The following is a 25704-nucleotide window of genomic DNA, read 5'->3' on the forward strand; positions in this document are numbered from 1 at the left end:
CACTAGCAAATATTTCTCACTTCCGAAAGAGTTTACCTGTGTAGTTTTATGCTTTGTCTATAATCTTTGACATACTTTAAAGTTTCCAAAGTCTATGGCAGTTCTTTTTTCTTTTCTTCATGTTCTGACCCTTTCATCACCATAGCTACTGATATAATATCTAAGGCGAAAAAAATATTAATTTAATTATACTTATTTCCTTTCCCCCTCTCTTTTGTCCATATCCTTGCAGAATCATAAAAGACCAAAAGATTGTATTGAAAACGCTACCGTCTTGGGCAACAGGTAAGAATTTTTAAGAATTTTTCTGGTCCCATAATCGTAACAAAAGAAAAAAAAACAGCAACAAAAACAAGCGACGACGAAACACACATTACATAAAAGAAAAACCACACAAATAAGTTCTCACCCAAGTTAATGTAATGCAACCGACAATTTGCCGTGAAATGAATTCGGTGAGAAAAATAACAATTATGGCAGCGAAGAAACCCACAATTATTCTAAGAAACGAAAACAAAACTAAATTAAATACAGCCCATTCAGCCCATTTATTCTCTAGTGGTGCAGAGTGGTGGCCACTACTCCCATCAAACGGCCTCACTCAATCTTGACTTCATCTACTACTGGGTAATCTTGGTTGAGATTCTGACTAAAGGCAGTGATTAAATCTTAGACGTTTTTTTTTGGCTTCATGAGCCATAGCCTGGCCCTCGCCATCACAGCTATGGGGCCAGCTAATGTGACCAACAAGAAGAAGATAAGAATAGAAATTAAATGAAATGAAATCATTTCACTTTTTAAGTAATTTTTAAATAGCCCCACCAAAATGGGAAAAGAAGATATAACCATAAAACCGAAACACTGACCAAGAGGAGAGCAAGATTTACTCGACGGCCATAAATGGTCTGATTAAAACGATGTTAGGCAAATAATGGGGATGTTGATGAACCACAACACAAACAAAAACACATGCGCTGAACAACTGAATAAAATTCCCCAAATGCATCATTCATGGGCAGGGGTTCCCAATCGTATGAGAAATGAGAATCTTAATATAGCAGTGCTATTTATTGGAGATTTGAGTTGGACACGAAATTTTCATAACTTCTCGACTACATTTATCAATAGGAAATACTTTCTATCTGAACACTGAAAAAAGAAAACAAGCCCGGTTCCAAAGATTTTGACTTTACATGATATTGATTCCAAGCGAAAACAACTATAAACGGCCGTAAGTTCGGCCAGGCCGAATCTTATGTACCCTCCATCATGGATTGCGTAGAAACTTCTACGAAAGACTGTCATCCACAATTGAATTACTTGGGTTGTGGTAGTACTTACCGATGGTAAGGTATCTTAAAACTTCTTAACATCGTCTTCTAAATTGTAACTTAGTCCATACGTGGTACTTAGAGAGCCAGAATTGAAATATGGGGCTCGCTTATATGGGGGCTATATACAATTATGAACTTGATTTACTCATCCTAGAGGCTCCAAAACCAAATCTCGGGATCGGTTTATATGGGGCCTATATATGTTTATGGACCACTTATGGCATGGTTGTTAAATATCATATACTAACACCACGTACCAAATTTCAACCAGATCGGATGAATTTTGCTTCTCCAAAAGGCAAAGGATGTCAAATCTGTGGATCGGTTTATATGGGGGCTATATATAATTATGGACTGATATGGACCAATTCGTGCATGGTTGTTAGAGACCATATACTAACACCACGTACCAAATTTCAACCAAATAGGATAAATTTTGCTCTTCCACGAGGCTCCGGAGGTCAAATCTGGGAATCGGTTTCTATGGGGGCTATATATGATTATGGACCGATGTGGACCAATTTTTGCATAATTGTTAGAGAACATGTATTTACAAAACGTACCAAATTTCAGCCGGATCGGATGAAATTTGCTTCTCTTAAAGGCTCCGCAACCAAATCTGGTGATCGGTTTATATGGAGGCTATATATAATTCTAGACCGATGTGGTCCACTTTTTGCATGGTTGTTAGAGAACACATACTAACACCTATACGTAAAAGTGGTCCGATATGGCCCATTTGCAATACCATCCGACCTACATCAATACACCCTCAAAAAAAATCGCTTCTTTAACATATGTTCCAAACATATTTTGCAGGAAGCACATATATTATTGGATACTGCCGAAACATTAATATGTTTGTTTTATGTGAACATATCATATGTTTGGAAGCATTTTGAGCCCAAAAATATTATATGCTTGGAAGAATTTTTCCCAAAGACGATTGTGCTCATTGCCTAACATACTCGTAATTTTCACTTCCTCGAAATGTTTTAGTTCTTGGCACCTTTTTCTGTAATACAAATAATGTTGAATAAATTATTCACTTTTATACATTTTTTAAATTTTACCTTTCGCCTGCACGGAGAATCGAACCGAGGACTATACAGTTTGTAAGCCAACAAACTACCCACTGGACTACGTAGCTGTTATAGTCACCAGTAGATAATTATCGTTATAAGTTACACTAATATAGCATAGTTTGCAGCGCCCACGAGCCCATGCAAACATAACATTATTTAACAGAAACATACATTTGTTTGCCACGTGGACTATCCCGTCAACTCTACCGGTTTCCATCTCTATTTCTTTCTCTATACTCTCTCTGTCGCTTTGAATAAAATATCACAACATATGTATGTTTAGTCGAAATTTGTAAATTTATATATGTTTGCATTCACACATATGATTTTTATGAAACATTCATGCCCAAACATAATATATTCTAACATATTAACATAGATGTCCCAAACAATTAGTGTTAGTTTAGGAACATACCTTGTTTGCATTTAAATATATTGTGTTTTAAAACTGTGCCCGAAACACATTTTGTTTATATCGGAACATATGAAAAACATATTTTTCTAAGAGTGTAACAACTACTTGTGTCAAGTTTCAAGTCGATAGCTTGTTTCGTTGGGAAGTTAGCGTGATTTCTACAGACGGACGGACGGACATGCATAGATCGACTCAGAATTTCACCACGACCCTGAATATATATACTTTATGGGGTCTTAGAGCGATATTTCGATGTGTTACAAACGGAATGACAAAGTTAATATACCCCCATCCTATGGTGTAGGGTATAAAAAGAGAGAATTTAAGTAAGGATGCCTTTAGGTCACAATTCTCTTTCTAATTTGAGATTAGCGAACTAGATTCTACGAAGCAAATCTTAATTTATTATTTTTTTATATGCTATCAAAGTCCTTTAGAAACGTGTTAAAAGCAACTTAAATTTCCATGTAGAAATTATGCTATGTACATCGTTTTGTACAACGTTGTTTTGTTATGTACAACGTTTAGTTTTTGGTCTGTAGCAACAAATTTAAAGACGATTACGTTACTTTCAAAAAATGTTACAGAATTATTAAAGCCACACACAAACAATAATTACGATTCAATCAAGAAATTAATTGATCCAATTAATTTGTTAATTGAAATGTCTTCTTTAAATGTCTTCAATCTCAGAAATGGTAGTATCAATCATAGTTTTAATTGGGCATAAACAAATATTCGATAAATAAAAATAAAATGATTTGATTTGAAAAATTTAAAGTTAATTGCATCAATTAATTTTTTAACCCTTTCGACCCCGAATTTTTATAGGTATCGCTAAATTTTTTTTTTTACTTTTAATCATGTTGAAGTCATTTAAGAAGCGTCTAGCCAAAATTTCGGGTCGCCACGCCCATTCGTTTAGGCGGTAGAGAATGTTGCCTGTGGGCAACTTTGGGCAATTGTGACTACAAAAAAGTTTGTTTTGTAATGATAGACGTATTACGTTTTATTGGATTTTTGTTAAGTTTTTTGTTATTTTACAATAAATATATACTTAGATGCGCGCGTGAGTGGAATTTCAATCACGCTCAAACACATTCACGAAGAAATATTTGTACTCTCGCACGCCATGTGGGTAGGAATTCATGGTCACGAAATGAAAAGTCATACTCGCGCACGATCACACATGAACAACGTTTATGTCTCACGCTTTCGCACGATTCACGACAATTTTCGTAATTCACGACAAATCTCGTGAGTCACGAATATTTTCGGAACACGACAATTTTCGTGGCTCAATAAAATTCCGGTAATTCATGAAATTTCTCGTGATTCACGCTATTGAAATCTTAAGCGTGCTTAAATAAGTAAGGGTGATTAAAATCGGTGAGCTTGAATTTAATCGTGAACGTGAATTTGTTCGTGATTGTGACTTTTTGTGTCTGTTTTACCGTGAGTGTGAATTTTATCGTGAACATGATTTTTATCGTTAACGTGAATTTTATCTTGAGTGTGAGTTGGATCGTGAAAGTAAATTTTTATCGGGAGCGTGATTTCGGAGAAAGTTTACTCACTCACAATCACGAACACAATTTGATTTTTACTCACGCTCACGCGCCACACATTTTTCTTTAATCCCGTTCACGCATATTCACGAGATTTCGTTTAAATTTCATTCACGGCTTCGCGTGAATCACGCGTGACTCACGAAAATGTTTTGTATTTAACCCATGTCAATTTAACTGGCGGTGTAAAAAACCAAGGTATTATAAAGCGTCAATATTCGTGCTAATCCACTAGTATGTTGCCAAGAAGTTGCTTCCTCCCTTTTTACGATTCCTTCCAAATTCTCCACTGCACTGCAGATATGTTTTCCACATCATCGCCGCATTTCTCGTCACTGGGACATCCCAATTGAAGTTCAAAATTTTTTCAAAATCATTGCTTTTCAAACCTTTTTTCTCCAGGCCTTATGTTCAAAAATATGTAATTTTACTACCACAATTGCCCAAAGTTGCCCACAGGCAACTTTTCAATTTTAAAAATTTCTCATCTGTTGTTTTTTTGCAATTCTAAGATTTGACTTCCAGAAATAGTTTATTTGACATGTACTACAATAGATTTAATAAAAACTTTCAACATTTTAGTTGTAATTTTTGAAAAAAGTCACATGTATAAAAACCTCTTTTTAAATTCGCAAATATTTTTTATATTTTATATTTTTTTCTTGAGGTACGTGCGTATTAATGAAAATTTTTTTGCTAATTGACAACCAAATTAGCTGATTTTTCATTCAACTTGAAGAAAACACTTGTAGCTTTCGATACCATTACAGTTTTATGAACAAAAACAAAAACAACGCTGACAGTGAGTCTCAAAACACAAAAAGTTGCCCACAGGCAACTTTAGGGTCGAAAGGGTTAATTGAAAAAAGTTCTCAGCTTCAATTAACTTTTTAAGCTTTAGCGGACGAAATACGTCAACGGCAGTTTGACGGTAATGCAGTGTTTCAACAAATTCCGACAAATAGTCAACCTGGAATCAAATCCTTGAACTCTGTGCTCCTTAATTCGTTAACCTATACCAAAAATCAGTTAAATTAAAAGAAATCCGATTAAATTGAATAAAATATATTAAAAAACTTAAAATCTTGACATCTTCAAGCAAAAATTAAAAAAAAAATATTAAAATAAGTTTTTAATTAAATAAAAAAATCAATTGCATTTTTGTGCCCACTACCACAGGAAGGGTTGTAATAAGTTTGCCATTTCATTTGTAACACATGGATTTCCGATTATATATTCTTGATCTTGGACATTTTTACACTGCAATTTTTATCCGAGTTTCTTGAAATTTGAAACTAGCAGGTATTCTATGTCCACAAAGAGATGTGCAGAATTGGTGTGTTTATATTATGGTAAACCCCCAATAGCCTGATCTACCGATTTCACTTATTGAGGTTAGAGATAATACAATTTTTATCTGAATTTATTGATATTGCAAATCTTGAGATATTTTAGACCCCCTAATATGTAATTTGACAAATATCTGATATGTAGAAATGGTACATTCCTACACGCAGAGAAGAAACATGATTGTCGCAATCCTATTCGAAGAGCAAAATAATATGATAGGATCTATTTTTGCGGCGACCCTGTAACATTTTCACCTGCAACCATGTTGACCCAGTGAACGTGGCTCTAAGAAAAATAAAATTGTCCTCATCTAAAATGTTATTATATTGATAAAAACATTTTTTGGAATCAAAAGACAATGGTCACGATCTAAAATGTTATGTATTCGTCAAAAATGTTTTTCTTCCAGTTAAAAGAACATGGTCACAACCTAAAATGTTTTGATCTTTTTTCGTCGTCGAAAAATGGACGCAACTTGAGAAAAGAAAACACAAAATTAACTTTATTTATTTTTCTATAAACTAATTCCTTGTTCATTTGTATTTATAATGTCGTGCAAGCACACATCACATATTTTTACACACTCTATTTGGTACAATTTCAACAATAAATAACATTCCATATTTACGTCATGCAAAAATCATGTAACACAAATGATGCCATATAGAAATTTCAGAACAAAAACAGGTACATTTTTTCATTTAACACACGATTGGCGCGCAAAATCGTGTGTACCTGCTCAATGTTTTTATAAAATTCTTTTCGCTGCAAAAAAGTTTAAAAATTAAATAGTCACGAAAAATGCACATGGGTTGGTTCTAGACATATCTATACGTAACCTATAAAAATAATTTTTTTCTTGCAAAAAAGTCGAAAAATTTAATGGTCACACTCTTAGAAAAATATGTTTTTCATATGTTCCGATATAAACAAAATGTGTTTCGGGCACAATTTTAAAACACAATATATTTAAGTGCAAACAAGGTATGTTCCTAACCTAACACTAAATGTTTGGGACATATATGTTAATATGTTAGAATATATTATGTTTGGGGCATGAATGTTTCATAAAAATCATATGTGTGAATGCAAACATATATAAATTTACAAATTTCGACTAAACATACATATGTTGTGATATTTTATTCAAAGCGACAGAGAGAGTATAGAGAAAGAAATAGAGATGGAAACCGGGAGAGTTGACGGGAGAGTCCACGTGGCAAACAAATGTATGTTTCTGTTAAATAATGTTATGTTTGCATGGGCTCGTGGGCGCTGCAAACTATATATAAGTGTAACTTATAACGATAATTATCTACTGGTGACTATAACAGCTACGTAGTCCAGTGGGTAGTTTGTTGGCTTACAAACTGTATAGTCCTCGGTTCGATTCTCCGTGCAGGCGAAAGGTAAAATTTAAAAAATTTATAAAAGTGAATTATTTCTTCAACATTATTTGTATTACAGAAAAAGGTGCCAAGAACTAAAATATTTCGAGGAAGTGAAACTTACGAGTATGTCAGGCAATGAGCACAATCGTCTTTGGGAAAAATTCTTCCAAGCATATAATATTTTTGGGCTCAAAATGCTTCCAAACATATGATATGTTCACATAAAACAAACATATTAATTTTTCGGCAGTATCCAATAATATATGTGCTTCCTGCAAAATATGTTTGGAACATATGTTAAAGAAGCGATTTTTTTTTTGAGGGTGCAGGTACATGATTTTCCCGACCATGTAATGGTCTCAAATTCTATCATTTAAATGCTTATTGCCAGCATACATTTTTCTAGGCTAGAAAATTATTTTCACAAAGAAAGCGAAAACCATGTATTTCGCGACAACTACAGGCTCTATATAAGCATTAAATGGATGCTGCAACCATGTCCAAACATGTTTTTTTCCGTGCGTGTTCATAAAATTATCGTAATAATGGAGTCTATACACCCTAAAAATCGCCTCAGTAACAAATACCCCCAAACATATTCTGCTTATATTCATGCAAATAAAAACATATATATGTAATTTATTTGAGTATTACACCCCCATTTATTATTATAAATAAAATATATAAGTCGATAGTCAATAACCAACGTGCACTCAGCAACTAAAAAATTTTTTTTTGTTGTAATTAAATTTGCAGTTTTACATATCTAAACATGTCTTTCGTTGTTTATCTCTGTCGCCACCTTAATTTTGTTTCACCTCTTTCTCTCCCCCTCTCTCTCTCTCTCTCTCTCTCTCTCTCTCTCTCTCTCTCTCTGACGTTTCTAAACATATATATGTCAATACGAAATTTCCAAATTAATATATGTTTGCATCCAGAGATATTATATTTGTGAAAATGTAATGTCTCAAAAAAAATATGTTCTAACATTTTAACATATGTATATCAATCATGTTATACTAGTTTATGAACATTATATGCTTACACTTACAAATAATGTGCTACAAATTTGAGTTCGAAATAAATAATTTCTACACTGAAACATATGAAAAACAGTCTTTTTCGTCCATATAATCATATAACATTCTGCAGATCTAATACAGGCAGGAACATATGTCGTATTCCCCACAGATCACTGCTATCAAAAAGACAGTTTATGATACGTGCAATACGTATCTTTTTTAAGTATGTCTCTAACATTTTATGAGCCAAACGTCAGTATGAAGTTCAATGACCAAACACATAAGTTCAATATGAACTGCAGAAAAAGAAAATTTTCCTGCGATTCCCAAAAATAATAAGGATGAACTACTGTGCGGTTAAAATGGTCCGATTTGGCGCCAATGATTTTCTCTTTACTGTTAGTAAGTTTTTCTTCTATGAGAGGGTGTAAATTCGCAAAGTGCAGTTAAAAAGAACACAAGGGCATTAAACTTTCTGGATTTTGGCCTTTTATTAAAATTTTAAAAATACTTGTTTTCTTGAGACAGCAAAATATGACTTGTCTTTGGAAAAAGAAGACCCAACAATAAATTTCCTTCGGTACAAGTAATTAGAAACTAAAGCTTAATATTTCACCAAACATTCTTATATTGGTTGTGCCTTTTTTTATAAACAAGTATATACGGCCGTAAGTTCGGACAGGCCGAATCTTATGTACCCTCCACAATGGATTGCATAGAAACTTCTGCTACAGACTGTCATCCACAATTACATGGGTTGCGGTAACACTTGCCGATGGCAAGGTATCTTAAAACTTCTTAACACCGTCTTCTAAATTTAATGAATTTTGCTCCTCTAAGAGGTCCGGAGGTCGATTTATATGGGGGCTATATATAATTATGAACCGATATGGATCAATTCTTGCATGGTTGTTAGAGACCATATACTAACACTGCGTACCAAATTTCAACAGGATCGGATGAAATTTGCTTCTCTAAGAGGCTCCATAAGTCAAATCTGGGGATCGGTTTATATGGAGGCTATATATAATTATGGACCGATATGGACCAATTTTTGCACGGTTGTTAGAGACCATATACTAACACCACGTACCAAATTGCAACCGGATCGGATGAAATTTGCTTCTGTAAGAGGCTCCGCAAGTCAAATCTGGGGGTCGGTTTATATGGGGGCTATACGTAAAAGTGGTCCGATATGGCCCATTTGCAATACCATCCGACCTACATCAATAACAACTACTTATGCCAAGTTTCAAGGCGATAGCTTGTTTCGTTCGGAAGTTAGCGTAATTTCAACAGACAAACGTACATGCTTAGGTCAACTCAGAATTTCCCCACGAACCAGAATATATACTTAGGGTCTTAGAGCAATATTTCGATGTGTTACAAGCGGAATGACAAAGTTAATATACCCCCATCCTATGGTGGAGGGTATAAAAAAAAGTAAATTGGAAATTGATAAAATATCATCAAGAAACTCGAAGATGGTACACCCAAAAAAGTGAACCCTCTATTTCACTAAACCCAGTTTAACTTTATTTTAGATCATGGAATTATTATGTTTGGGGAAAGCTTCCTTTACTCTAATACTTTTTTGCTGACGTTACTTAAATGAACTAACAAACGGGGAAAAATTATACACAAATGAAGCATAAAGATTTACTAAATTTTGTATGACAACAGGTCTAGGTTGTTAGGTTCTACTCAATAGTGGGTGTAATATTTTTCTACCCTCCACCATAGGATGGGGGTATATCAACTTTGTCATTCCGTTTTTAACACATCGAAATAAGCTCTAAAACTAACAATTTAGAAAACGATGTTAAGAAGTTTTAAGATACCACAACCCAATTAATTCGATTGTGGGTGACAGTCTTTCGTAGAAGTTTCTACGCAATTCATGGTGGAGGGTACATAAGATTCGGCCTGGCCGAACTTACGGCCGTATATACTTGTTGTTGTTTTCAAAAATTTTCCCGATGAAGTCTTTCAATGAAAAGACGAAATATTGAATAAAAAATAAATTAAAAACCACAGACCTCGAGCTCGTTTCTATCAATAATTCATTAATTGGAAAAATTAATAATGTTTAATAAATTTTCTTGATATTGTCGAAAAACGTTTACTTAATTTTGAGATATCGGTGTGATGTTTAGTTAAAGTTTTCTAAATATAATTAAAATTTTTTCAAATTAACCAAAACTTTTCTTCCTGGTTGGTTCACTGTTTTTCATTGTATCAACGTCAACATCTTGAAATCTTTGGATCAGTGTTTGTGTGTAATGAATATCTACATTGTGAGTTCTGTTGTAATGAATAGTAAGTAATACCGTTTTCTAAGAATATTTGCAAATAATTTAAAGTTTAACAATGTCTTTTTATTACCTCCTTTGCGGCTTGACTTAACAAACCAAAAAAAAAAAAAAAATAGTGAGGTGTATGGATCTTCTAAAGTTCACTTTTCTGGCAATGAGAACAAAAACAAATCACAGCTTCCGCTTTAAGAATCTCTGTGAAAACAATTACAGACAGAAAAAAAAAAAACAAAAATTAGAAATTTCAAGAATGATTGAAAAATTGGATCAAAATCGTAAAAACAAGATTTTGTATGTGTTTGGATAGATAACACACCATTCCAAAGAAAGCAACAGCAGCCAGTGTTAAATAAAATATTAAGATTTGTATCAAGCAACTACAAACATCATCAACATCACCAACAACAACATCAACATATCATAAACATTTGCTTAGAAATTCAAGCTCAAAACAAAACCGAGAAAAGAAAATCAAAAACAATACAACAACCAAACGACTATCATATGAAGAAGAAAAAACACAAAACATCCAAATACAAATAAATGGTGCGGGGAGGAAGCAGTAAAAAAATCAAATTCGTTTCGAAAAAAAAGCAACGACATATCCCCAAAGACTGGTTTGCTAACATAGCACTGTTAACTAACATTGCTTGGAGAGAGATATAAAGCGACGGAGAGAGAGAGAGAGAGCAGTGCAGTATGCTTAGCAAATGTCGCAGCTACTGCTGTCGCTGAGCTGTAGAGCATGCGCAGAAACTGCTGGTACTAAAGTATGGTGTGCAGTTTTAATCAAGAAAATCGCATACTAACATTAGGGGCGATCGAAATTCATCTTATGTAGACAAGCTTGTAAAAACCCCTATATTCCATTTGTAAAACGTCGATTTCCCGATTTGAATTTTTGAAGCCTTAAAAAGCATTTCTTCTTGCCGCACAAAATCATGTCCTAAAATGATCGGCATTGATTTGTGATTTTATATAGACAAATCCACCGATTTTATTCCGTGAACATTTGAAAATCGTTACTTTGATCCGAATTACTAGAAACTTGAAAAAATAAAACCAATAAATATATAGGGCCGTAAGTGCGCCATCCGAATCTTATGTACCCTCGACCATGGATTGCCTAGAAAGTTCTATTTAAGAATTACTTGGGTTGTGTTAACACTTGCCGATTGCAAGGAGGCAGATTAAATACCTACACTGAAAAAATATTGTTGTTAGGTCAAAGATGTCACGTCTTCAAAATACGAATGCTAATTTTACTTATCACAGCATTTCTCTGATATAAAGGTTTTCGTTTCGTCCAAAAATCGATAAACTTTTTGATGAAGTAATTCGACTTAAAACTGGGTATCTTAATATGAAGGAAAGTTTTTTGACTAAGGTCAACTTGCCTTTAATAATGCAGCAAAATTCTTCAAACTTAATGAAATTGTCTTTAAATTTGTTGCCATTTTGTGCCTCGACCACAAAGCAAAGAAAACGTTTAAAAATGGGAGATGCCTTTCAACACGTTATTTCAAAGACGTTTTTTACTTCAAACGTAGCATAATTTCTATTTGAAGTCGAGTCGAGTAGAAATTTGAGTTGTCGTTAACACGTCCACTCTCTATTTCACTAAAGCCAATTTAACTTCATTTTAGTTCATGGAATTATGTTTCGAGAAAGTTTCCTTTACTCTAATAATTTTTTGCGTACGTTAGTTAAATGAACTAAAAAACAGAAAAAGATTATACACAAATAAAGCATAAAGATTTAATAAATTCATATTTCTCACAAAATAGTTCATTATTTCTTTAAAATTGTAAATTTTATTACAAATGCGTCCATCATGAACTTCGGATGTCACTAAAGACATTCTTGCAATTTTGAACTCCAATTTTTTCCTTCAAACTACAAAAATTTTCTAATTTTACAATCTTTATGAGGGAGCCACCGTGGTGCAATGGTTAGCATGCCCGCCTTGCATACACAAGGTCGTGGGTTCGATTCCTGCTACGACCGAACACCAAAAAGTTTTTCAGCGGTGGATTATCCCACCTCAGTAATGCTGGTGACATTTCTGAGGGTTTCAAATCTTCTCTAAGTGGTTTCACCACAATGTGGAACGCCGTTCGGACTCGGCTATAAAAAGGAGGTCCCATGTCATTGAGCTTAGTATGGAATCGGGCAGCACTCAGTGATAAGAGAGAAGTTCACCAATGTGGTATCACAATGGACTGAATAGTCTAAGTGAGCCTGATACATAGGGCTGCCACATAACCTAACCTAACTTAACCTACAATCTTTATGGACACTTAGTTGAATTCAAACAAATAGCTTCTAAAAATAAATTGCATGTTGTTGCATTACTGCAGTAACAAAACGAAATAAAAATAAGATTAAGGGACTTGTAGTTATATGCAAAGTTGATGTACAGAGGGAGTAAAGATGATTCAATTTGTAAGAGGAAAATTCCTAGATGTTTTCTCCATAAGGAGTTAGCATAAAGGGCCCAAAATTGAGTTATCTATCCAAGCCAGATCTATACTAAAGGCTGTGGAAAGGTTCATTCGCCCGAACCGAAACATGTACAGTCCAGGCGTGTATAGATTTGTATCTGGCGTTTTCTTTTCAATGACTCTATTAATCAAGTTCCTTCATCTAAATTTGTCCATAAAGCTCGATTAATAATTGTAAAATTAGACATAATGCATTTGGACGTTAATTGCCTGTTTCGGTATCAGGCTAACATGAAAAATAACAAAAATTTTCTTTAACAAGTGAAAAAAATTAATTATTTCTAATAAATTTTCTTGAATTTGCCGAAAAATATTTCCCTATTTTTGTAATATCGGCGTGATGCCTGCGTTTGTAATACTGTTTAGTTAAAATTTTCTAAAAATTTTCACAATTTTCTAAAATTAACCTAAAGTTCCTGATGGATTCACTGTTTTTAAATGACTTTTATTGCACATGAGGAAAAAAGCTGCAAAAAAGAAAAAAAAAGAAAATTTGTTTGCCAGATTCATGCATACAAAACTCAAATTTAAAAGAGAATTGCGTCTTAAAAGTATTTTTACTCCGCTTCTTTGGCTCGGAATCAATACCAAAATCATTAGTGTAAGGACAAAATCTTTGGAACAGGCATTTTTTTCAGTGTATATAAATCAATTCAGTTCTTGATCGGTTTATATAGAGGAGTCTATAAATAATTTGGAACCGATATGAACTAATTTTCGCATGGTAATTATTGGCCCAAATTTCAACCGGATCGGATTAAAATTGTTCCTCCAATTTCAACCAGATCGCATGATGATCCAGAATCAAATCTACGGATCGATTTATATAGGGTCTCTATATAATTAGACACCGATAGGGATCAATTTGTATATTGCTGTTGCATGCCCGCCTTGCATACACAAGGTCGTGTGTTCGACTCTTGCTTCGACCGAACACCAAAAAGTTTTTCAGCGGTAGATTATCCCACCTCAGTAATGCTGGGGACATTTCTGAGTGTTTCAAAGATTCTCTAAGTGGTTTCACTGCAATGTGGAACGCCGTTCAGACTCGGCTATAAAAAGTAGGTCCCTTGTCATTGAGCTTAACATGGAATCGGACAGCACTCAATGATAAGAGAGAAGTTCACCAATGTGGCATCACAATGATCTCAATAGTCTAAGTGAGCCTGATACATCGGACTGCCACCTAACCTAACCTAACTCGCCGAACATCATAGTTTTAATGGGTAATTTTAACTTTTGTGTTTCAAATAGGTTGAAAACAGAGTAAGTGTTAATTAAATGATACAAAGTTTTTAAATTTAGTCGAAAAAAAATTCTACATCCGTTATAGAAAAATTGGAAAATTTTGAAACATTTAAGTTCAAACGTTTCAGGCAAGCGTTAGAAAGGACTAAAAATCATAAAATGTTAGAAAAATTATTTATTTAACAATATATCACATTTTTTTTTAATTCATACTGAATTCCGATCACACCTTAAGAAGTGTTGCAAATTCAGTACAATGGCTGTTGAAATAGTGGGCATCCGTCTTATGACATTGCTTCTGCTTCAATTTTGCACCACTTCCGCATTCCAAAAAAAAAAACATTTTCATTACTTTTTTGGCGACGCTTTTTTGCTGGCCGAATGTTTGATCCAAATAAATTTTCCTGAATATATTTTCATTGAAAAAGCATTCAGTTTTCGTCCATCCCTAAGGTTTCCTTTGATACTTTTTTTTTATATTTCAGACTCTCTGTTTTATACGGAGAAAGAGAGAGAGAGATTAAAATCACATTTGTCCACATATGTATAAGAACCTATCCACTTTAAAATATTACAACCAAACAACCTCACTCTCCCCCTACCCTCGTGAGTATGTGGATACAAACATCATAAATGAAATGAAAACGACATCACTTGACATTCCTGAGCAGTGGCGTTGCGTCGTTGTCGTTGAGCTCAGTCACGAAATTCTCCTCGGCCGAAGATTTGTATGTACGAATATGCTCGTGTATGTTAGCCAGCCAGCCATCCAAACTGGTGGTTAAGCTTCATTGATTCTTTAGCTAATGGCATTACAATTTTGTATTTTACTTGGATCACTTCGTAAGACTCGGTGGTATACAAACGGGCTTTTGACGACGCTTTTTCAGGTTTTTCTTTAGATTTTTTGCGATTGATTTCATATCGCATTGCTTAAACGGTTCCTCGGTAGTTATAACAACGTCATCGGTATTGTCGCCGTCGTCATTATCATCATTATCGTCATTATTATCATCAACAGCCTCCCTATGGAGGATGGGGGGCTTTGTGTTTCAACCGGGTTTCGGATGGCTAATTTTTTTACTTCGTGGCTGGTTTTGCTTTTGAAGAAGTTTTGCATTTTTTTTATCAGAACTCTGAGAGTGTTCTTTAAATTCTAGTTTTCTTTATACATTGTTGATGTTCTTGTAGTGGAGACCAGTGTATCAACAACAGCAACCATAATGGCAATAACATCCCAGCAGTAGTTCTAAAGCTGTGATCTTTACCTCCCCCTCATTTCCCAAAACATATGATGATTGTTGCCATTTGTTGTTGGCTGTCGTTGTATCGTTTGGTTGTCGTCACCGTTGTTGTCTCCAACTACGACGGCGACGACGACTCCAACTGCCGCCGACAAAACGTCAACAACGAAGAGGAATCAGAAGCAGAAGATAGCGACGAAAAAAAATGTTAATGCTTTTTTCTCTACCAAACGACCAGCCAACCATCCCGCAAAGCAGCCAAACTAATGTCAGCAGTGGTTCTGTTGGTTTAGTCTTCACTCAGAATCCATTTTATTAATGTGTATTATAGCCATCATTGCGGTTACGGTATGAGCGAATTAAAAAAACCGGACGGAAATCTTGTGTAAAAGAATTTCAAGAATATCTACCCTCAATCAACGAAATAAAATCCATATTGAATGTAGAAAATTGTTGCACAAAAAAAAAGACAATTCAACCGTGAAAAAAGTGAGTGTTGATTACAAACAAAATAAAATGAAATAAATTCTTATAAAATAAAAATGAATTGCTAGTAATATTAATAAAAGAAATTGTTATGATAAGTAGAGAAAAGTTTTATTTAAGCATTTGAGTATGTGGTGATTATAATCTAACAAAACAAAAGACTTAAGAAACAAACACAAAATGTTTAGTGAAAATAATGATGTAAATTAAAACTCGTCTCTAGGGATATACAAAAAATATTGCTATGAATAAAAATAAAAAAATTAGATAAAAATTAAAAAAACCAGCACCAGCCAAAGAAAGTGTATTTATTATTATACAAATACTTAAGAGATAAACACAAATGGAAATAAAAAATATAAAAGTGAATTCCACAAAAATAGCAAACCTAAGAAAAATTAAAAAAAGAAATTAATTTTACTTTATGGTTAAGTGGAAAAATTAAATGGCTAAAGTCAAAAGAGCATTTAACAAAATATAAATATTGGAGAATATTATTGAATATTTATTTTAAGTTCTCGCCAATTTTTCAAAACCAAAATGTGTTAGAGAAAAATATCAAGCAATAAAACCCAAACCAAATTACCCTTTAGAAAAAGAATTCTTATATAACATTTCATTGTTAATTAAACTGCATCTGGGGATTTAATTTAAATAATACAAAATAATCTAACTAGTTTTATAGTTTACATAAAGAAATTTAAATATTAAGAAAATCTCCATGGAGATTTGATACACAAATATATTCGTCGTGCAATATATGCTGTGATAAAAGACAAAAAAACAGAATAAGAAACAAAAGACTTAAGAACCGAACATGTAATACTCGAGACAAAAGATTATCAAAGCGTTAGCTTAGTAAACAGTGAAGTGAAGACGATTAACGTGATCAAATCTAAAAAAAACCTCATGAAGAAACTGTCTTTGAAAATAAAATACAAAAGAAGTCGAAAAACATCATTGTGACAAAAAAACTAGAAATACACCGAGAAGCCTGTATAAAAAAACAAAACCTATAGAAAAACTGTGATATATTTTAGAAATAAAAAAACAATAAGAAACTAAGTGCACGATAATAGTAAAAGAAACACATGTATAAATTGAAAATTATAAAATTAACAAGAAATGATAATAATGAAATTTATGCCAAAATATTAAAAGAAAATACTTAAAATTTTGTATAAAAAATGACACAAGAATTGCTTGAGATATCTAATCAATTTGAATTCTAAAAGTCTATTGTCTAATAAAGAAAACAGTTCAATTGAATGAAATTGTGTTCTACTAAAAAAATACAGAAAAACATATTTTAAAAAATTGTTTATTATCGAGTTATACCAGATATTACAAACTCCTCCTAAAAAATCACCTTACTGAATCATTCGCGCAAATATCTCGATAACAATGATAAGGAAACATGTGCAGTTTTGTATTTATGAATAGGAATTTTTAACCATAAGAAAAAAACACAACAAAACAAAATAGAATCCACCTGCAATCAAAATGTATTCATTGTTTTTAATTAATAAAGTTTGCACACTTGAATGTTAAATCACACACTTGAAAAATAACAATTAATTATATATATATAGAAAAATAAAATAAGGCAATAGAACTAAACACGACAACATCAGCTTTCTTTAAATGGAAGAAAAGGAAATTTTCATTTTATTTAATTGCCATTGTTTATATAATATATTTCGAAGCCTATGTGATTTATAAAAATTATGGAGATGCCAAATACAAATATGTGGAAATAAATGTTGAAGAGGAAATGTCAAATTTTACGGAATTGTAGAAAACATCCATGTTGACTGATGCTACATTTGATTTATTTTTGTCGAATAAAAATATTTCTGAAGTTTGTTTCAACAATTAGGAACTCAACTTGGGTATAGCAATTAATGACCGTTCAAATAATTTTAGTATAAACTAAAGCAAAGGCAAATCTACGTATAATCAAACAATAGTAGGTTAGGTTAGGTTAGGTGGCAGCCCGATGTATCAGGCTCACTTAGACTATTCAGTGCATTGTTTTATCACAAGTGGTGAACTTCTCTCTTATCACTGAATGCTACCCGATTCCATGTTAAGCTCAATGACAAGAGACCTTCTTTTTATAGCCGAGTCCGATCGGCGTTCCACATTGCAGTGAAACCACTTAGAGAAGCTTTGAAACCTTCAGAAATGTGACCAGCATGACTGAGGTGGGATAATCAACCACTGAAAAACATTTTGGTGTTCAGTCGAAGCAGGAATCGAACCCTAACTATTGCACAAAGCCATCCTTCCCTAGGTGAGAACACAAGAGCTTTTTGGGTCTAAGAGATAACCTGAAATAATATAAAGTACAATCCTTTTGATAACCATTCATTACAGGAGTAAAATCGGTTCTAAAATTATGAACTTTTAGTCGATGGCAAAAAGTTTACATACAAATACATCTTTGTATATGAACATACCAATAGGTCAATATTCATAGTATAGGTAGCAGGGATGGAAAATGCAGTACTATAGTACTTTTTTCAAAACTTTTTCACCCTGTTCAGTACCGTAGTACCCCCGCGAATAATTTAGTACCTTTTGTTTAGACATTTTTGAGTCGATATCAGATTTATGGTACAATAGTTTTGCAAAATAGTTTAATATTTTGAGAAAGTCTTTAACAAACTTATTTCCTAATAGTCTTTTACAAATTTAGCAAAACAGATAAAACAGTAAAAGTCATAGTCAAAAACACGATTTTATTGAATTTCAAGAATGTTTTAGTCGAAAAAAACATGTGTTTCTATATTACGCTTCCACACGAACACTTTCTAAATGAGAAGTTATCGATCGCGTACTAAAATAATGCGAACCATTACATTTACGGAGAAAATATTATTTCGGAAAAAAATATTATTTCGCAAAAAATTATTTCTTCAAAAAGTTTTGTCAAAATTCTATTTCTACAGTAAATTTTGTCAAAATTTTTTTCTTTTGGAAAATTGTGTCAAAATTTTATTTTATTTTTTGTCAAAATTTGTTGCCTAAATGTTATTTCTATAGAAAATTTTATTTCTATAGAAAATGTTGTCAAAATTTTATTTTGTTTATTTAATCAAAATTTTATTTCTCTAGAAAATTTTGTCAAAATTTTATTTTATTTATTTTATCAAAATTTTATTTCTATAGACAATTTTGTCAAAATTTTATTTCTATAGAAAATTTTTTCAATAATTAATTTCTATAGACAATTTTGTCAAAATTGTATTTTATTTATAAATTTTATTTCTATAGAAAATTTTGTCAAAATTTAATTTCTATAGAAAATTTTGTCAAAATTTTATTTTATTTATAAATATTATTTCTATAGAAAATGTTGTCAACATTTTAGTTTATTTATTTTATCAAAATTTTATTTCTATAGAAAATTTTGTCAAAATTTTATTTCTATAGAAAAGTTTGTCCAAAGTTTATTTCTATAGAAAATTTTGTCAAAAATTTATTCTTATTTATCTAAAAAACATTTATGAAGTACCATGAATGCTATCAATCCACAAACAAGTCAGTAAAAGTCATAATCAAAAACACGATTTTATTGAATTTCAAAAACGTTTTAGTCGAAAAAACATGTGTTTCTATATTAAGCTTCCACACGAACACTTTCTAGATGAGAAGTTAGCTATCGCCTACCACAATAATGCGAACCATTACATTTACGGAGAAAATCTTACCAAAAAAATATTATTTCGCAAAAAATTATTTCTTCAAAAAGTTTTGTCAAAATTCTATTTCTACAGAAAATTTTGTCAAAATTTTTTTCTTTTGGAAAATTGTGTCAAAATTTTATTTTATTTCTTATCAAAATTTTTTTGCCAAAATTTTATTTCTATAGAAAATTTTGTCAAAATTTTATGTTATTTGTTTTATCAAAATTTTATTTCTATAGAAAATTTTGTCAAAATTTTATTTCTATAGAAAAGTTTGTCAAAATTTTATTTCTATAGAAAATTTTGTCAAAAATTTATTTCTATAGAAAATTTATTTCTATAGAAAATTATTTTATTTATTTCATCAAAATTTTAATTCTATATAAAATTTATGAAGTACCATGACTTCTAGCAACCGTGGTTACATTACTACGGTAGTCTTTGTAAACGTATATAGAACTAAGAAAAATATTTAAATTTGAGGAGTTGACAAACAAAATTTTATTTTCATTAAAATTCAGTCTAAATGAGCTCTCGACAATAATTTTCCAATGGATTTTTTGTTGAAATTTTGTAAAAAGTACTTTTTCGCTCAAAAATACCTTTTTGTACTTTCTTAAAAATTGTATAAATAAATAAATATAACCAACATATTTCTTATTAAAATGAATAACAACTTAAACCATGTCAAATTAAAAACTTAATTGTTTGTGTTTTTATACTTTAATATTTTATATTTTAATATAATAGAAAACATATGCTGTTAAAAATATTGAAAATGTTGGCGCCTTCAAATAAATATTAATTGATAACAATATTTTTTTTTTAATTAAATCATTCATTTGTTTTAAATTTTCTCTCAAAAAATTAATTGGTTCTCTTATTTATTTATAACTCATTCCTTAAAAATAATACATTTGATTGTCTCAATTAGAAAATTGAGTTTTGCATTCAAAATCAATAAATGTTTTAACCATCCGTCAATTAATTGTTTTTATATAGTACGTTCTTGATACTTTATAAAATCAATCACCGATATTGGTGTGGTGATTGAAGCAATTGCAAAATATTTTATTAAATTAAGCAATTCTTGATTGAATTCAAAAATATTTTTCGCGTTAGTTATTGACTCATCAAACAAAAATTTAATAAATAGATACGAAATAGCTTTAGCATTTCTTTAATAAAACATCTTAATATTCTCGTCTATGAAAATCGGGTGATATTTGCGAGCAGCGTTGCCACAAAAAAATTGTACTTTGGGCCAAATTTTTTCCAGAATTCCCACCAGCGTACCAAATTTCCAATTTCGAAGAAATAAAATTCCTGTATTTTAATCATAAGACTTAAATTTTGTTGTGTAGGATAGGATACGGCATAAATAAATATATATTTGATATATTGCAAAAAGTAGTTTATTGTTGTACAAGTACTTTTATTACAAAATGAAATAAATCAGAAGGAAGTAGTATGATTTAGCGCTAGTAATCAAAAAGTCGACTGGTCCACTTTTACAATTTAGGAGGAGTAGACTTGTTGTTGAAATGTGGACTATTTAAGTTTACGACATTTTTTCAAAATTTGGAAAAGAAGAAAATTTTACAAAGTTGACCTTTCAAGTTTTCGACCTTTTCAAAGTCAAAGTTTCGAAAAGTCGACTTTTTTGGTCGATAAAAAGTCTATAAGTCGAATTTAAATATTACAAAAAGATGGATTCGACATAGAGGTATTTTAATCCCACAAGAGACATGGCCCCAATGAAGACCGATCTCCCGATTTTATTTTTTGAGAAAATACAATAGAATTCTCATTTTCATCCAACTTTCACCGTCCTTATTCTGATATAGCTCTCCTGTAGCTCAATCTCCATATTTCACTTCTGGCACACATTCCAGTATAGAGAGATGTAACGCCCAAAATGGACTGAATAGTCTAAGTGAGCCTGAATCTTAATCACTTTAACCTAACCTAACCTAACCCAACACCCAAAATGTAAAACGTGAAATTTCCATCCAATTTTCTCGAATGCTTATACTAGGGATTTAAGATTCCCCTACAACTTAAACATAAAAGATTCGTAAAGATCCTAATCAACATAGTCTCCATATATACAAAATTTTAAGTTAGCTTACATATCATAAAATGTATGAATACTGTGAGGAATTATCGCAAAATACAACCGACGAACCAAGAATTCGAATTCAAGAAACGAACGGAAGAAAACATTTTTGCCGCTAAAACAGTTAATTCTTTGTGGGGGCAGTTTTTGCTATTATGCTCTGTTTTTATGGCGATCCAATATGTGGCCAGGACATAGTCATTTTGACTTTTACGACTATATAGTAATCAGAAATATTCGATCTAGAACTCATACTATAAATTTTCATATCTCAGAATCACCACCTGAGTCAGTGAAGTCCCGGCTGCCTGTCCATCCGCCTAACTTCCATTCACACAATAATGGTTGCACATTTTGTTTTATTTTCATAAAATTCGATGATTAGCTTTCTCAAACAATGAGAAAGAATTCGAACACATCTAAAAAAGCTGCCGCCTTGAAAAAAAATTGTGTAAGCACATTAATTTTTCTATAATTTATTATTTATTTTTTTTTTTTGACGATATATAAGGCAGGCATCCGCAACATCGGAACACCTCAACATCAGTCGTTGTACTTCCCCCCATTTGATTTTACAAACTCCCCATCGGTTAACCATCAGATATCAGAAGAGATTATCCGGAAAATTTATTAAATTTAGTTCGCATTAAAATTAGATGGGACCATGGCTCTCATCGGTCATTTGCCACCATGCAGTCTTCTCATGCAAGGCTCAGGCATTTTATTGAAAGGTTTGCTGTTACGAATACCGACTGAATTCAAATTTAATTTAGATAATGCCTACCAATTTAATTTTTTTTTTCGTGTTTTTTATTTTAATTGTTTTATTAGCAAATGCAAAATTTTATAAATTTCAATCGAAAATTACATAATTAAAGATTCAATAAATAAAAATTCAATATTTAAAGATGATGTAAATACCCAGCGAGACGTTTACATTCATCTCATATCTGATCTGACCTTAAAAGCCCAAAAATAACATCAGATGTATCTAAATACTTATTTTAAATTTGAAAATCATGTCGTGTTATCGTTAATTTCGTTGAATGATTATTATAATGTGAGAAAGCTAAATCTTGTTACAACTTCATCGATCGAAATTCGATTGTTGCGGTGAAATTGTCAATGATTTGTGAAGCCATGTTATTTTCCAACTTATTTATTGGTAGCCTCTCATTTATTGTAGCAAACCAACATTTTTATTTTGTTTGATTATGGAAGATACACAGTTAGACCTTTTGATGTGTCGGCGATTACGCGATTTCATAGCTTTAATATGTTTTATTCGATTTTCCTGCATTTCCTATTGAAGTAATGCAGATGATATTCCAACATGACTGAAACTTCACCAAAAATAAAAAATCCCGTACACCGAAAAAAATTATATGATATTATTATAACTATATGATCAGGCAACCTAACTTTCAGGATGTGCAAATAATATACAAAAAATATTAAGGCCAAATTTCTTTAAAATAATGAAATTTTAATACAAATAAAGTTTTCAATCATTGCTTCAAATATTTCTTTTATTGAATTTAGGATACAAATATTGTAAATTTTCCTTAAAGTACACTCAAAAAAAAATTGAACCCTATATTTCACTAAAGCTGATTTAATTCTATTTTAGTTCAAGGAATTATTACGTTTTAATAAAGTTTCCATAACGTTAATAATTTTTTTGCGTACGTTAGTTAATAAATATAAAATAGAAGAAAAATTATACACAAATGAAGTATGAAGATTAAGTAAATTCGGGTCTCCCACAAAATAGTTCAGAATTTCTTAAAATTTTTACAATTTACCAGTAATAAGCCCATCATGAACTTCGTATGGTACTATAGACATTTTTGCAATTTTTAACTCCAATTTTTTCCTTCAAACCTCGAAATTTTCTTTAACAAGTGAAAAAAAATGAATTATGTCTAATAAATTTTCTTGAATTTATCGAAAATTATTTACTTAGTTTTGTGAAATCGCCGTGACATCTGCGTTTCTATTACAGTTTAGTTAAAATTTTCTAAAATTAATATATTTTTTCTAAAAATAACTACAATTTTCATTCCCGGTGGGTTCACTGGTTTTTTTTCAGTGTAAAGAAACACATTTTTTATTTAATGTGTTTCTAAAATACTATGCTGTAACTAAAATACTGAATCTTAATATTTATGATAAAAACGCTTCAAATATAGGCTAAGACTTATTTTGGGGATTTAGCATCTTTCGCTTGAATTTTTTTTATACCCTCCACCATAGGATGGGGGTATATTAACTTTGTCATTCCGTTTGTAACACATCAAAATATTGCTCTAAGACCCCATAAAGTATATATATTCTGGGTCGTGGTGAAATTCTGAGTCGATCTGAGCATGTCCGTCCGTCCCACAGTGGGGTTTTTGATGTCAAAAGTGGGAATTAATTCGAAGTAGCTTTCCCTGTTTATAGTTTTAACTTTTTTCGGCCAAATTCACTAAAAGACATAAAACCAATCAAATTTTAAATATTTTTTAGTCCACATTTTATTTGTTTTCCATTAGTTAATTTGCAACAAAAAAAAAGAGAATGAATATCTACTTTTTGATCTGATTCTTAACAATTATTATCATCATCGTCAGTAAAATTACTATATGTATCATTATCATCAACACTGGCATTTTGATCACCATCAAGATTTGACTCAAATATCAACATTTGAATTGCTTTAATTTCTCATTTCTGATATAACTGGATCCGAAGTATGTTAATTAACAGTCTTTTAAATATCTCTTCATTTGACTTTTCCATAGAACATTTTCCCAACAAATGCTCTCTAAAATTTTTAAAATCTATGTTTCTAGCTTCTTGCGCTTCTTCCGACAACTGTCCAATTGGAAGTAAAGCGTGGTTAATTATTTCTGCTCCAAGTAATAAATATTTGTGCATAGTTGGGGACATATAGTACCAGGGGTTGAAAAATGTATTTCCATTTAATTTCAAAATGTGCAAAAAAGTGCAGACAACTTTTTCATCTATGCTTTCAAAAGAGTTTATTGTTTTAGAAAAAATAAACTTTTTTACTTAATTAGGCTTTATTCACAACTATTTGTCGACATATTTATCGAAATCCTCTAATTTAAAGACTTACGAGCGAAACTAAATTTCATATAATAACACAAGTCAAATATAAAAATAAAAAACACAAAAATAATCTTATTAACAAAGACAATAAACTTGAGAAAGATGGGAAATTGGCTACTGAGGAGATCAAACCATTTACCGTGTTAGTTTCATACTCGAACCAAACGCGTATACGACAAGTATTGACATAGCATTAAAATGCAAATAAAAAGAAATTAAGTGCACGAAATAAATTTCAATAGAGGAGAAAATGTAATTTTGTTGTTGTTGCTTAAAATTTAACATTGTTTCATTAAGTAAATTAAGTTTTTCATTTAAAAAATAAAAACGAAAAACAAATACAAAATTACAAACATGTATGGAACTAACATGGTAAATGCAACATTTGGTATGACGCAAGCCAATTTCCTATCTTCCTCAAGTTTATTGTCTTTGCTTATTAACCTGAGGATGAAGGTTCCATTATTATTTTTTTAATTATCGCTTTAGAAAACACTCAAAACTAATTTTTAAGACACCAATAATTTACATTTATATCGCGCGCAAGGAAAACGTAAAATAACTCCAACTTCAAACATATATAGTAACACAACGGTACTTTTCAAAGACACAATTTTTGCGCTAGTGATGTGGAATTTTGTGTACTTTTACCGACTATAAAAATTTTTTCGGTTCTCCTAAATTTCATTTTTCAATTAATTCCCATTTTTGGTATCAAAAACCCCAATGTGCGTCCGTCCGTCTGTTGAAATCACGCTAACTTCCGAACGAAACAAGCTATAGACTTGAAACTTGGCACAAGTAGTTGTTATTG

The 25704-nt window shown here is 31.6% G+C and overlaps 1 protein-coding gene across 5 annotated transcripts in view; it reads left to right on the forward strand.

The window, feature by feature from the left end:
- Positions 1-247: 247 nt before the first annotated feature.
- Positions 248-25704, forward strand: part of sano (CABIT domain-containing protein serrano) — a 136511-nt gene continuing 111054 nt past the window's right edge. Inside the window, exons 1-2 of one of the 5 annotated variants that reach the window (XM_075309960.1) lie at positions 15062-15180; positions 15808-15965. The gene's annotated coding sequence lies outside the window, so the exon portion shown is untranslated. Of the gene's footprint in view, positions 286-15061; positions 15202-15226; positions 15966-25704 lie in introns of those variants that run through there. The other 4 variants (XM_075309959.1, XM_075309962.1, XM_075309963.1 and 1 more) reach the window with 4 other exon arrangements.

The sequence above is a fragment of the Haematobia irritans genome, chromosome 5, assembly GCF_050003625.1.
Source record: "Haematobia irritans isolate KBUSLIRL chromosome 5, ASM5000362v1, whole genome shotgun sequence".
Classification (NCBI taxonomy): Eukaryota; Metazoa; Arthropoda; class Insecta; order Diptera; family Muscidae; genus Haematobia; species Haematobia irritans.